At 39.6% G+C, this 12,077-nt stretch overlaps 1 protein-coding gene across 4 annotated transcripts in view; it reads left to right on the forward strand.

The window, feature by feature from the left end:
- Positions 1–633: 633 nt before the first annotated feature.
- ZNF644 (zinc finger protein 644) overlaps positions 634–12,077 on the forward strand; it is a 74,588-nt gene continuing 63,144 nt past the window's right edge. For 3 of the 4 annotated variants that reach the window (XM_054980160.1, XM_054980157.1, XM_054980159.1), the window contains exons 1-2: positions 886–960; positions 2,123–2,180. The gene's annotated coding sequence lies outside the window, so the exon portion shown is untranslated. Of the gene's footprint in view, positions 719–885; positions 961–2,122; positions 2,181–12,077 lie in introns of those variants that run through there. The other variant, XM_054980158.1, reaches the window with a different exon arrangement.

Below are 12,077 nucleotides of genomic sequence, written 5' to 3' on the forward strand. Positions count from 1 at the left end.
CTTTTACGTTTTATTGTCAGAGTTTTTTTTTTCCAGGGGGAACGAGCGGAATGGAGTTCCAGCACCTCTTTATAGTGTTCTGACACCCCTTTATGGAGTTCTGGCACCTCTTGGGCATTCAAACATCATGAGTACCAGCACCACTTTTTAAGGGAAAAAAGCAGTGTACTATTAAGAAATGATAAGAGCATTTTTGTCTGTACACTGAGTTACTTAGTGCTATTATTGCTGCTGTAATGCGACTTTTACTGTTGCAATTTTAGCATTGTTTGGGGGGATACACTTTTGGTGAAAGGCGGGATATTTATTTATTTATCCCGCCCTTCCTGCAAGGAGGTCCGTGCTATTTGCTGCACGGCCGAGAGATAAGTCACTCACCCAAGGCCACCCAGCCCGCCGAGACCAGCAGGGATTGGAACTTGGGCTTCCCTAGCGGCAAATAAGGCGATCTTTCCACTGACCCACCTTTTTGAGGAGTTATCCCTTGAGCTACCTCCTGCCTTGGATGGCAATACTTGCATAACATTTAACTTGCCCTGGAAGGAGTTTTGCGAAGCAAGAAAGAAAGGAGGGCAAAGCCGGAGCAAAAAACAACGCGCATGCGCCTCGCTCATCGACCAGGGCGAAGGGCAACGTGAGTGAGCGAGAATCAGAAGTGGCGTAATGTCGTCATGACGCCGCACGTAACCCCCCCAGTGACGCACGCCCTGGCGAGCCCGTGAGTTTTCCGTTATGGATATTATTGTTGTTGTTGTTGGTTAGTGCAAGTGACGGGGGGGGGGGCCGTTGCGCGGCGTCGAGAGCCGTTGAGAGGGCGCGCACGCCGAAGAGCCGGGGAGGGAGGGGGCAGAGAGGCGAGTGGGGGAGGGGTCTCGGCTCCATCCTGTCGCATCAGGGAACATGGCGGCTGCCGCTGGTGCAGCAAAGGGACTTGACCAGGCCGGGCCGCGTCCGCCTGGGGTGAGTGGAGACAGCGGAAGGTGGCTTCATAAGTGGCGGTGTTCCTTCCAGATGATTCCGGGAGGTGACAGAAGGGAGCTGGAGCGGCCTTGTCCTCCGAAGCTGCCGCGGTTCCTTGAGTGGGCCGGACACAAAGGGCTGCTGCTCCGAGGAGGGTTTTGTTCGGTCACATGAAACGGCGTAGCCAGTTAGTGGGGAGACCACCGGGCAGGAACTTTGGATGGTGGGCGAAGGTAGAGTCCAGGGTAGTAGCTGTGGCGACCCTGCGAAGGCCGCAGAGTGAGGTCACCCTGGCAGCGGACGGGCACCGCGCTATAAAATCCTACAGGGAGGGAAGCATGTACCACCTGGCCTCGCTTTTCCCTCTCTTGCCAAGCACGGGGTTATAGATGTACATATTTCCTAGAGGGAGGGAGTATTTCGTAAGGTTTAATTGCTGGTGCAGCGCTTCAAATCCACGCAAGCTTTGCCCCTGTGCAAGCCACCCCAGAGTCAGCTGGTGATGACTTAAAGCCTGCAGCCCAATGAACGCTTTCTTGGTAGTGAGTCCCATTGGACACAGTGCCTCTTCAGGAAACATTCTTAGGGTCTCACTACGTGGTGGCCCGTACTGTGGCTCCTTGTGGAGTTCAGAAGCTTATTAACTAATGCCATGTGTGCTGCTTTCTTCAGTGTTGAGAATGGAATGCTCTAATCAATGCTTTTCTCTGTTGTGCGCGTCTTAAATTTTCTGTTCTGGTCTCTGTTGACTAATGTGGCCTACCCTTGCCTTTTGTAACTGTAATCTTTAAAAATGGAGGAGAGCAGTTCTAGTACATGTAAAGTTGGGGAGGAGGAATAATGTTGATGTGTAACTAGCACAGATCAGTGGTACTTGGTATCAGCAGCAGCCTTTGCACTCTGTTGTAAGGCATGCTAACTTGCTAGGTATTGAAGTTGCTGTGTATGTTATGTACCTTTCTTTATGTGTCATATTTATTTGTGTAGTAAGAAAAGAGTTTTAGTATATCAATTCTACAGAGCTTCGTCACTTTTAAAGGAATTAGTAGTTATACTGTGTAATGTTATGTACAATCATTATTTAAGAATGTAATTACTTGCGTTGTATTTTGATTGGTGAACTAATGTTTGGAAATTTTTACTATATGTTTTTCTTACAAAGGTGCAAGATTCAAGATGTGAAAGAATTTGGGGCAGAAGAATTTCCTGCTTGAGCATAGGTAAGCCTCAGGTACACCTCAGTTTAACATGTTTTGCTTACTGCTGTCTGATGAGAAAATACTATGCTGAAAGTCCAGAGCAAGCTGTACCTCTAGGTGCACCAAAACAATGCTATCATTTTTCTTACAGGATGATAGTGCAGAGAAGAGTGACAAGTCTTTTGTTTGCTAGCACAGGTGATACTGGTGGTTCAGTGGAAAGTGCTGGCTCTAGAAATTGACATTTTGTTCAGTTGTAGGTGCTGTAGAAAAAGTTCCTATCTGTCAGAGCATCTCCAGATTTTGTTTTTTTCCCTATATGTGTTTAAAGGTTGAGATGGGAAACAGAGAGAACAAGGGTCTAAAAATGTGAACTTGGATCATGTCAAATAATGAGATTTGACAGAAATTTGCCAAGCTCTAGAAAGTTTACACCACAAAAAAAATATTGTCCACCAGTGGCCCTCAGTTCCCTCTTTGTATAATGAGAAGAGTAGTGATTTCTTTTTGAAATGTATCATGATGCCTCATTTCATAAAGATGGTCAAGTAGCTGACATACTACTACCGTAAAAACAGTAAGCGTGGTTAAGACTCTAAAGTGATGTGTATGCCCATGTGGATTGTAAGTAAGTAAAGCAGTTTCAAACTACTTTCTCTCATAGGTTGCATTCCTCAAACCAGTGATTTGGGAATTTTGCTATAGCATTCTTATAAGTTACTAAATTACTTTCCCTCCAAACACAGTTATCTTCTCTGTCCTTTACTTATTATCACCTCATATTGTCCCCAAGGATATCATTCAATCTATATAGAGGAATCTGTATGTAGAATATTGTTTACATACAGGTATACCTTAAGAGGCTTTGTATTAGCACTGGAAGGAAAAGTACTTTGCAGTGTCAGTCATGAGTAATGATATTAAAAAAATGGTCAGGATTGGTAAAAAGCAGTGTATTGAGCAGCCTGTATATCTGGTAGTCCAATTGAAATTGTGTAGGACCCAGCTGTAGAAGGATTGCATAATCATTATCATGAGCAATTAAATGGTTCTAAACAGTGATGGGTACCCTCAGTTTGACTTTGATGTAACTTTTTGTTTAATTCTTAGAAAGAATGTTGGACTTGACCAAGGATTTGAATTCTCCCTCAGTCATGATGCTCATTGGGGGACCTTGAGCCACTCGCCCACTCTAAGCCTAACCTAGTTTGTAGGGAGGTTGTGATAACTGCCTGAGTGTCATTCTCAAATTATTTGGATCAAATGAGCTATGCTTGTGATAACCTTTATCAAAACTTGACAACATTATCTTTGAATTGGCACATCTCACTGCTTTTCTGGATGAGGTCAGTGCATTTCAAAATGTGTTGAATTTACATTTTTAAAATTAAAAATCCTAATGAGAGCAGTAGTCAAATCCTTGCAAATTATGTTATCTCATGAAGGTAAAGTGGTTTAGGAATTGTTATGGGACCACATTTTGATGGTCTTCTAATAAGTTTTATTTTCAAAATTAAAGGATATTTATTTTGAGTACATCTGCATGTGTTCTGACTTGGGTTTAGTAAAGTCTGTGGTTAAGTACTTATCTACATAAAGTGAAAGTACACTGAGTTTCAGATTTTGAAATCACATTTCAGCCATATACTCACTTGGTAGCAAACCCTTTTAGCCTCTGCCCTTATTTGCGAAAAGGGGATATAATACTGACCTGCCTTGAAGGGGAGTTGTAAGGATTACTATGATAATGGTTATTAAGCACTGAGTGTTGAAAGCCATATATAAATACCAAGCATTATTATTTATCTTACCAGAAAAATGCCTTTTATGTTTTGAAGAGTAAGGAATTTAGCATAATCTGTATGTTTTATGTCTGATCTCACATGTTTCGCAAAGCATATGCTCTTTGAAGTATCTAACTCAGTTTTATCCTGCCTTTTCTCCAAGTAGCTCAGGGTAGTGTACATGATTCCCCCTTGTGTCCTTAGAACAACTCTTTGAGGTGGGTTAGATTGAAAAAAAGTGATTGGTTAAAGGTCATCTCGGGAGCTTTATGACTGAGTGGAAATTTTAACACAGGTCTCTTTTCCCCTTTACCATACTAACTGATGTAATATATATTTTTCAGCTCATTCCCCAATATTTTCTCATAGATACATTATTCTTTGGAGTTTAGTATTCAAGATCATTAAAACAGGTTATATATGTTCTTCCTTTAGATGCATGAGAATTAATAATCCTATTCTTCTGTATTGGCTAGTTGAAGATTTTACTAACACCATAAACAATTTGTCAAGATGATAGAAGCTTATAAAATTATGCATGGTGTAGAGAGAGTGGACAGGGAGAAAAACCTCTCATAATATTAGAACCGGGGGCCACTCACTGAAATTGAGGAGTGGGAAATTCAGGACAGACAAGTACTTCTTCATAAAGCATGTAGTTAAATTGTGGAACTTGGTGCCACAGGATGTGGTGATGGCTGCCAACTTGGAAGGTTTTTAAAGGGGAGCGGGTAGATCTATGGAGATGAGTCTATTAATGGCTCCTAGTCATGATGTATATCTACATTATCCAGTACCACATGCATTATGCTTCTTTATATCAGTTGCAGGAGGATACTGTTGCAGGCGTCCTGCTTGTGGGCTTCCTAGTGGCAGCTGGTTGGCTACTGTCTGAACACAGAGTTGGCCTAGATGGGGCTTTAGTTTGATCCAGCATGGATCTTCCTATGGCTAAACTTCCATATTATTAGAGTGCCTTTGAAATTATTATTGTTTGGGATTATGGTAGTTTTAGAACTGATGAGTTATATGTGTACCTTAAAAATAGTACTTGCTTAAGTATTCGTTACTTTGATAATTTAGTTTCCTTGTAAGATCTGAGAAAAATGCATAATGTGTTTGATAGTATATCACTGGCTGACTTACCTATTAAAAAAATACACTGCCCCTCTAGAGACTTCCTTGACATTAGTGAAATTAAGATACCTAGGCCCCTTCTCCTGTTCCTTGTACATGATCCTAGCTTCCTTGCACGTCCATTCCCTTCTTTGGTGTGCATCTTAAATAGATAGAGGAAGTGGGTCCAGGAGGCAAAGTGGGGGGAAGGGGAATGCAGCAGGAGCTTCTCCTGCATCGAAACTCTATAATGGCTTTGCTCCCACTTCCTGTGTCCTAGCCACCATCTAAGCACTGTACAGCCATCTTTTATCTTTCTGCAGAGGGGAAAACACAGAAGTGGAGCAAGTGAGAAGGCACTTGGGCAGGTGCTAGTTATCAAGGTGCAGGCCCACCTCTCTATAAATTCAGATTACTCCTAGAAGGTGAAGAGAATTAAAGGAATTGCTGCAGTGTGCCCAAACAGGGTTCTCAGGCAGCTACTAGTTTTGCTAATTTCTTCCTGCCTCTGTGTCACCAGCGGAACACCTAAACAATCTATCATATTTGCTAACTCAGAAATAACACAGTATGGTTAGGCAGATTCTAGGCTCCATGTTTTTTCTCCATTGGAAGAGAGGAACTAGAAGCTGTGCACAAGGTTACCCCTTTCTTCCAGGATTAGCACTGTAATATTAAGGCTAGAACAAGAAGTGAAAGTCTGTACAATCTTCAGAATGTAGTCACCTTTACTACAAAGTCCTTATCTAGAGATGGGGCTCAGGGCTATTCCTTTTTCTCAGGACTATTCCTAATGGATATTGGAAACACCATGGTTCTAGGGAACAACTTTGACTTGACACAGGCAACCAGGTGAGCAGCTAAGCCGATGGCAGCCAAAGTAAGTGGGACAAGATTGCAAGTCTTGCGTCAGTTGGTTATTAAAGCAGAGCAGCCATCAAAAGAGTGAGTAGTCAGAAGCTAGCATTTCTTGCACCCTCAGGCCAGAGACTTTAAAAAGCAGTGAAGATTCAGCTGCTGGATTATTAGTTAATCATAGAACGTAATCTTTATACATGTTTAATTGGCATGATTGTTTAGGTTTGAGGGTTTTGTTGCATTAAAATGTTGTATATGTATTGTCCAGAGGCAAACCGTTATCATTGGCAAGCTATTGGAATTTCTTTGCTAGGAATAGGAAACTGTGGCTAAAAATGTGAAGGTTAGAAAGAAAACTGACCTCCAACATTTTTTCTCTCCTGGTGAGTTGCTAAAGTGTAAAGTTTCCTCCAGTTGGGTGCTGAAAAAGATTCTTTTAATGTCCCCTCCCCCCCTTTGTTTAGCTGCTATTGCTAGACGGCAAGCAAATTTACCCAAATTTCTCAGTTTGCAGATGACTGGTTTGTAGAAGGAATGAGAATATCACCTCACTTTTGACTCTTTTAAGTGATTATCTGCCCTCTCTGATTAGTTTTAGTATCAGTCTCTCATAGTATCTGTAATAGTTGTATGAAAGAGTTTGAATGTATCCAAAGTTTGTGTGTTGTAATGGTAAATTTTATAATTGTATAAATGTACACTTTAAGTTATAAGATGACTCTGGAATACCTCCTGCTTTTTTATTTATTTGTTCCCTACCTTTCTCCCCAGTGGGGACTCTATAGTGGCTTACATTGTTTTCTCCTCCATTTTATCCCCACAACAACCCTGTGAGTGTTGTTAGGCTGAGTGTATGTGACTGACCCAGAATCCCCTAGCCATGGCAGGCTGAGGATTTGAACCTGGTTTTCTCAGATCCTAGTCTGACACTCTAACCAGTACACTACAGTGGGTTCTGCTGTGAGTTCTAAGATCCACCCATTGTCTTTAAAAGCTATACTAGCATTATTCCAAGAAAACAATTTCTATATAAAACTTTAAATAGATTTGAATATAACATTTAAATCACAGTGAATTGATATTTTCCCTAATCAGATCTAGGACATAAAATGAAGATAGTATGGTTTTAAAATTTTGGTTACTAGATATGGTATAAATAAATGCTTTAAATCAGATCACATGGTGTGTGTGTGTGTGTGGGGGGGTTATGGCAAAAATATTTCAAGCAGTATCTCTAAGACCTTGTGGACTTTTGGAAATACCACCCAATACCACCCAAATTGTGTTGTGATTGCCCTGCTACAATGTAAGGAAAGCCACAGTTTAATTAAAATACTTTTAAAAGTATTTGTTTTATTGGTATGCCTCTGGATTTGGAGAGAAGACATAGAAATGTGTTAAAGCTTATATATCACCTTCTTTCTCCCAGTCCATTCGGACTCCACAGCAAAGATAATCCAAAACATTTTGCTCCACAGAAGTTGCAAGGTATGCTGTGTACCTTCTATTCTACAAGGTTATAGATGCACACAGTGAAATCATTCTTCTGTTCACTTGAATGCGCAGTAGGAATTTTGGTCCTGTTATGGAAGAAGTAAGAGCAAGCTGTCCAGAAGCTTCTTGATAGTTGTGAGATTATCATTTTCCTAAATGAAAGTTTTACTATGTGCACTGGGTTCTTCACTAGCTGTAATCACATAAACTGTGTAACTAGCAGGAAGTATGCTCTTTCAGTTTAATGTTTCGATGTCTCTTGGTTGGTGTCTCTCCGTTATGTCATCTAGAATGTAGATTATGGAAAGGGAAGAGGTTTAGAATCTGAAAGGCTCAACAGTGGTTACATTTCATGGGATAATTGTGTGTTTTATTCCTGCTTGTTGATGTGGGTTTTTTAAAATGCTTGCAGTGACTTTAAATGCAAGCCTCTGAGGAAAGAAGGGGGGTTGGATGGGGGAGTGGAGTGTGATCTGAATAAGCTGTAGCTCAATCCTAGGGGGCAGAGTGAATGGAGGTTTTTAGTCAGTGCTGAGGGGAAATTTTTCAGTCACTCTTTGTATATCTTCGAGACAGATTATTCTAGTTAAGTCAGGTAACCTGTGTGGATCCTGAACTGCTTCTGAGAGAAAGTATTTGTTCTGCCAAGTTCGGTGAAACTGTGTGTTCCTGAGAGAATCTGTGTGTTTCTTGGAGAAAGGATTCGGGCTAAATCAGGCAAGCTGTGTAGAAGCCTGAGAGCCTAATTCTTTCGTAAGTCAGGCAAACTGTGCTCCTGGGTTAGTCTGTGTATGTCTGAGCGAAAGATTATCTAGGTCAGGCAAGCTGTGTGGAATGGCCTGAGTAAATCTATATCTGTGTGGATGTGATGAGAGTTTATTCTGTTAGTGAAGACCTGTGTGGAAAATCTCTCTGAGTTTGTGAATATATCTTTAAGAAGAGAGAATTATTTGCGAAACCACCAAGCTTAAGAAATATTCTGAAACCAATATGCTTATCAAAACTTTGCAACTATCATGCTTCTGTTCTTAAAAGTAAATTCTACTTTTTTCTAACTGCTTTTTAAAACTTCACAGCATCCCTCACATGCTAACCATCCTTTCAACCTGCTATGTATAACAAGCTTTCCTGTATTACAAGTTGCACTAAGGAGATCTAAGGCAAAAAGCTTTTGGTGGCAAGGAAAACCTTTTGAGGGAGTCAGGAAGGGATCAGCATACAGGTCATGCAAACACAAAAGGGAAGGTGTACTCAAGGTAAAATTAAAATGTGTGTTGGCTGTGACCAGAGCCCTCCTGAGGTGTAAGTTTAAGTTAATGTAAGGAAGACCTGAATTTAAGTTCCAAAGCCAGCCATGAGTTTCCTGGCACCTATTGCTTTTTCCACAAAGCAAAGAGACAATCATGTCTCTCCTTTATTTCATTGAGGAGGAGGTATCATTTTTGTGTTTGCAGGGACCATTTATGTGGAAGCAGCTTGCTATATCTGAAGAGGATGCTTGGTTTGGAAACTGTTAAGAACCTCCCAGTATATTATGATTGGACCTGGACCCTGTGGCTGTTGTTTTTGTGGTTGATTCCATTCACCTCCAAAGCAGCCATTTTATTGTAGTGTCCACTACCTGAAGAATACAAGTTAATTGAGAGAAAAGAGCAATCATAAACCTTGATTTATGATTTAGTTATGTTAAGATATTGTGTGGATAATAACTGATCATATGCTTGCATTTTAACTTTATGGGGAGATGAGGTGATGTGTGAGACTGGCAAGTTACCAGTTTATCTTCAGTTCTTGAAGCCCTTCAGTCGTTTGCCATTCTAAAGTTTAGACAACAGCTGAAAATGAAATACAGTTAATTGTCTTCATATCTGGGGCATTCAGTTACCAGAGATTCTTGTGGAAGGTGATAAAATAAAATCTAATTTATTGTTCATTTATTACGTAATGTATTACTTGATGTTGGGGATGCCAGTGCAAGGTTAAATGATTGCTAAAAGAAAAAAAAACTATATGAAGGGATTAAAAATCAAAGTGGAAGAATATTCAATAGAATACATCCTGGTAATATTATCCATTGGAGTTTCAACAAAACCTAACATTGAATGTTTTTTTGTAGATACATACTGTTTTTCAGTGGTTAAGGTGGCAATTTAAGTGATAGGGTCTGGTTCTGATCTTGTATTAATATAACTTGGAAGTAAATGAATATTTCTACTGCAACTGGCACTTTTGGTTTACTCTTACTACTTTTTCTCATTCTCATCTTTGAGCTCTTTTCTTCAGTTTTCAGATCTGCCACGTAGCTTGCCTTTTCTGCCTCCTGGTTTGATCACAATTTTTCTTTCTGTTTGGCAGAACAGAATACGGAACAGAAGTTTAAAACAAATGCAGTAAAGAAACAGAACCCAAGATATATTCTAATCATACTGAAAGTTCATCATGTAATCTCAGATAAACCCCTTATTAAGTATCAGAAATTCATTGTTGTCATTCAAGGCCAGCCAAAATAAAACCTAGAGTAAATCTACTTGGCTAAATGTTGTATCATTGGAACAGGGTATTGAAAGTTTGGAGTGCAGTGAGGATTGTGAGGAAAGAGACTAAAAATAATGCAGTTGAGGATCAAGATAAGGATAGGCAGAGCGGAATGGTAAAAAGACATGGCTGGAAGTCTGCCTGACAGTCCTCATGCCCTAGGAGCATTGGTTGAGTGTCACAGAACAATTTGGAAGAAAATCTTCACATTGACTAGAAACTGGTAGGGTTCTGTGCCATTTAATGGGAGTGTCTGGAGGAGCAAGAAGACTTAGAGTACTCTTTTCTGTGGATTTTTGCTTGTTTCCACTTCAAAAAATTCTTATATATTGTTTTTGTATGTTGTAATGTGGTTTGTTCCTTTGGGATGAGTAGGATGAACTATTAGCATAGCATGCATTTAAGTTTGTTGATAAATTATTAAAGCATGGAAACTTTCATCAATTTTAAAATCAGGTTTTGTTCTGCAGCTGTATGTAGCTGAAATGTGGTTGTATGTTGAACTAGACAGCAATAGTACTAACTTCATAAAGCTTGAAAAGAACACAAGTTAAATCATTGCCACCTTCAGGCTTAAAGAGAGAGTGCAGTAAGACGTGTCAGTGTTTGATATGAAAAGAAAATGGCTGCCACAAATCAGTCCTGGTATGACAACATGCCCTGTTTTCATACTACTTATCAATCTTTGCTGTGGTTCTGATTCTAAATCTCAAAATAATTGAAAAGCATTATATATTTGATTTTTTTAAAATAAAGAATAACAGTGACTAAATTTTAATCCGTCTGAAACTAAACTTTCTAAACATAGTGGTAATCAAAGCATTTATAGCATAATAATGGTATTTTTCAGAAAATACAGAAGATAATGAAGACACTGATCATTGTGTTAACCCTTAAAGTATCTCATCCATATTTGCAGATGACCTGTGTTACTCACGAAAGTGACAAGTCAGTCACCCTTCTTTATTTTTATTTTTAGTCTGCCTTTCTCACTGGGAGTCAAGGTGGATAAAACTGTGTAGCCAAAATCCAGAGTACTGCCATTAGTGACATGGCTCCATAGGGCTGGGAAAGGATTTTTACATAAAAGAAAGATTTAACACAGTTGCTCTAAAGTCTGATGGTTCTAACAGCTTTGAATTGGTCTTATGAACCTCACTGTATTGAAACCAGTTGGACAACTGAGCACTAACATTCAAATATTCTATGAAAGTGGGAAATTTGGTGTTCTGTTCGTGACCATTGCTGGTGGAATGAGGACTGGATCCCAGAACTTATCACTCAGGTAATAAGATATTTTAGAATTGCTAGGCCCTATGTCTAGTGTGTTGATGTATTTTTTATTTTCACATTTCCTCAGCCTGTGTAGATTTCTAACTGCTTCCCCATTGGCTTTCAAATTTCACTTTTTGCTTTTTCTTTTTATACCCAAATAAACTGTGCCTAAATTTCCATGTGGTGGATTGTTTCCAGTGATAGAGAATAGAAGACAGTGAACTTTTGAAGAACACAGAGAGATAACAGATATGTTGAACATTCTTTTTCCATGTGCATCTGTGATAGCTTGGTATCTGTATTGTCTTGGTGCGAGAGTTTGGTGACAAACAGAAGTATTGCAGAGTTACAGAATAAAGATTTTATATACGTGAGCTATAACTGCAGTTGAAGGGTCTGTGATGAAATAACACTGGGCTGCTGTCATTTCTCCATGTTTATGGTCTTCAGTTGGAGCACAGAACACAGGAGATGGGCCTCAAATTATATTCTTGACATAAAAAGCAATTTGGAAAAAAACCTTAATTCCTCTTTGTGGAGATTTATCTCAGTAACTTTCAAAGTATTTATTTATTTACATTATTTATAGTACACCTTTCTCAGTGAAACTCAAGATGGGTTGCACAGTCTTAAGTCAATACTATTCGCAGCTGGGACAGTTAATAAACAATGCAATAGGAAATGCAAATGCAACATTTGCAGAAATTAAAAAAACAGGCAATCCAATATAGACCTGAAACAATGCTAAACAAAAAGCATAAGCCTTTGAACATTACATATTAAACAGTGCTGAAATTACCCAGTAGGAACATACAACAACAGACAGTATTCAGTAGTATAATCTATAGTCTCTCTC

This window comes from Eublepharis macularius, chromosome 5 (assembly GCF_028583425.1).
Source record: "Eublepharis macularius isolate TG4126 chromosome 5, MPM_Emac_v1.0, whole genome shotgun sequence".
Classification (NCBI taxonomy): domain Eukaryota; kingdom Metazoa; phylum Chordata; class Lepidosauria; order Squamata; family Eublepharidae; genus Eublepharis; species Eublepharis macularius.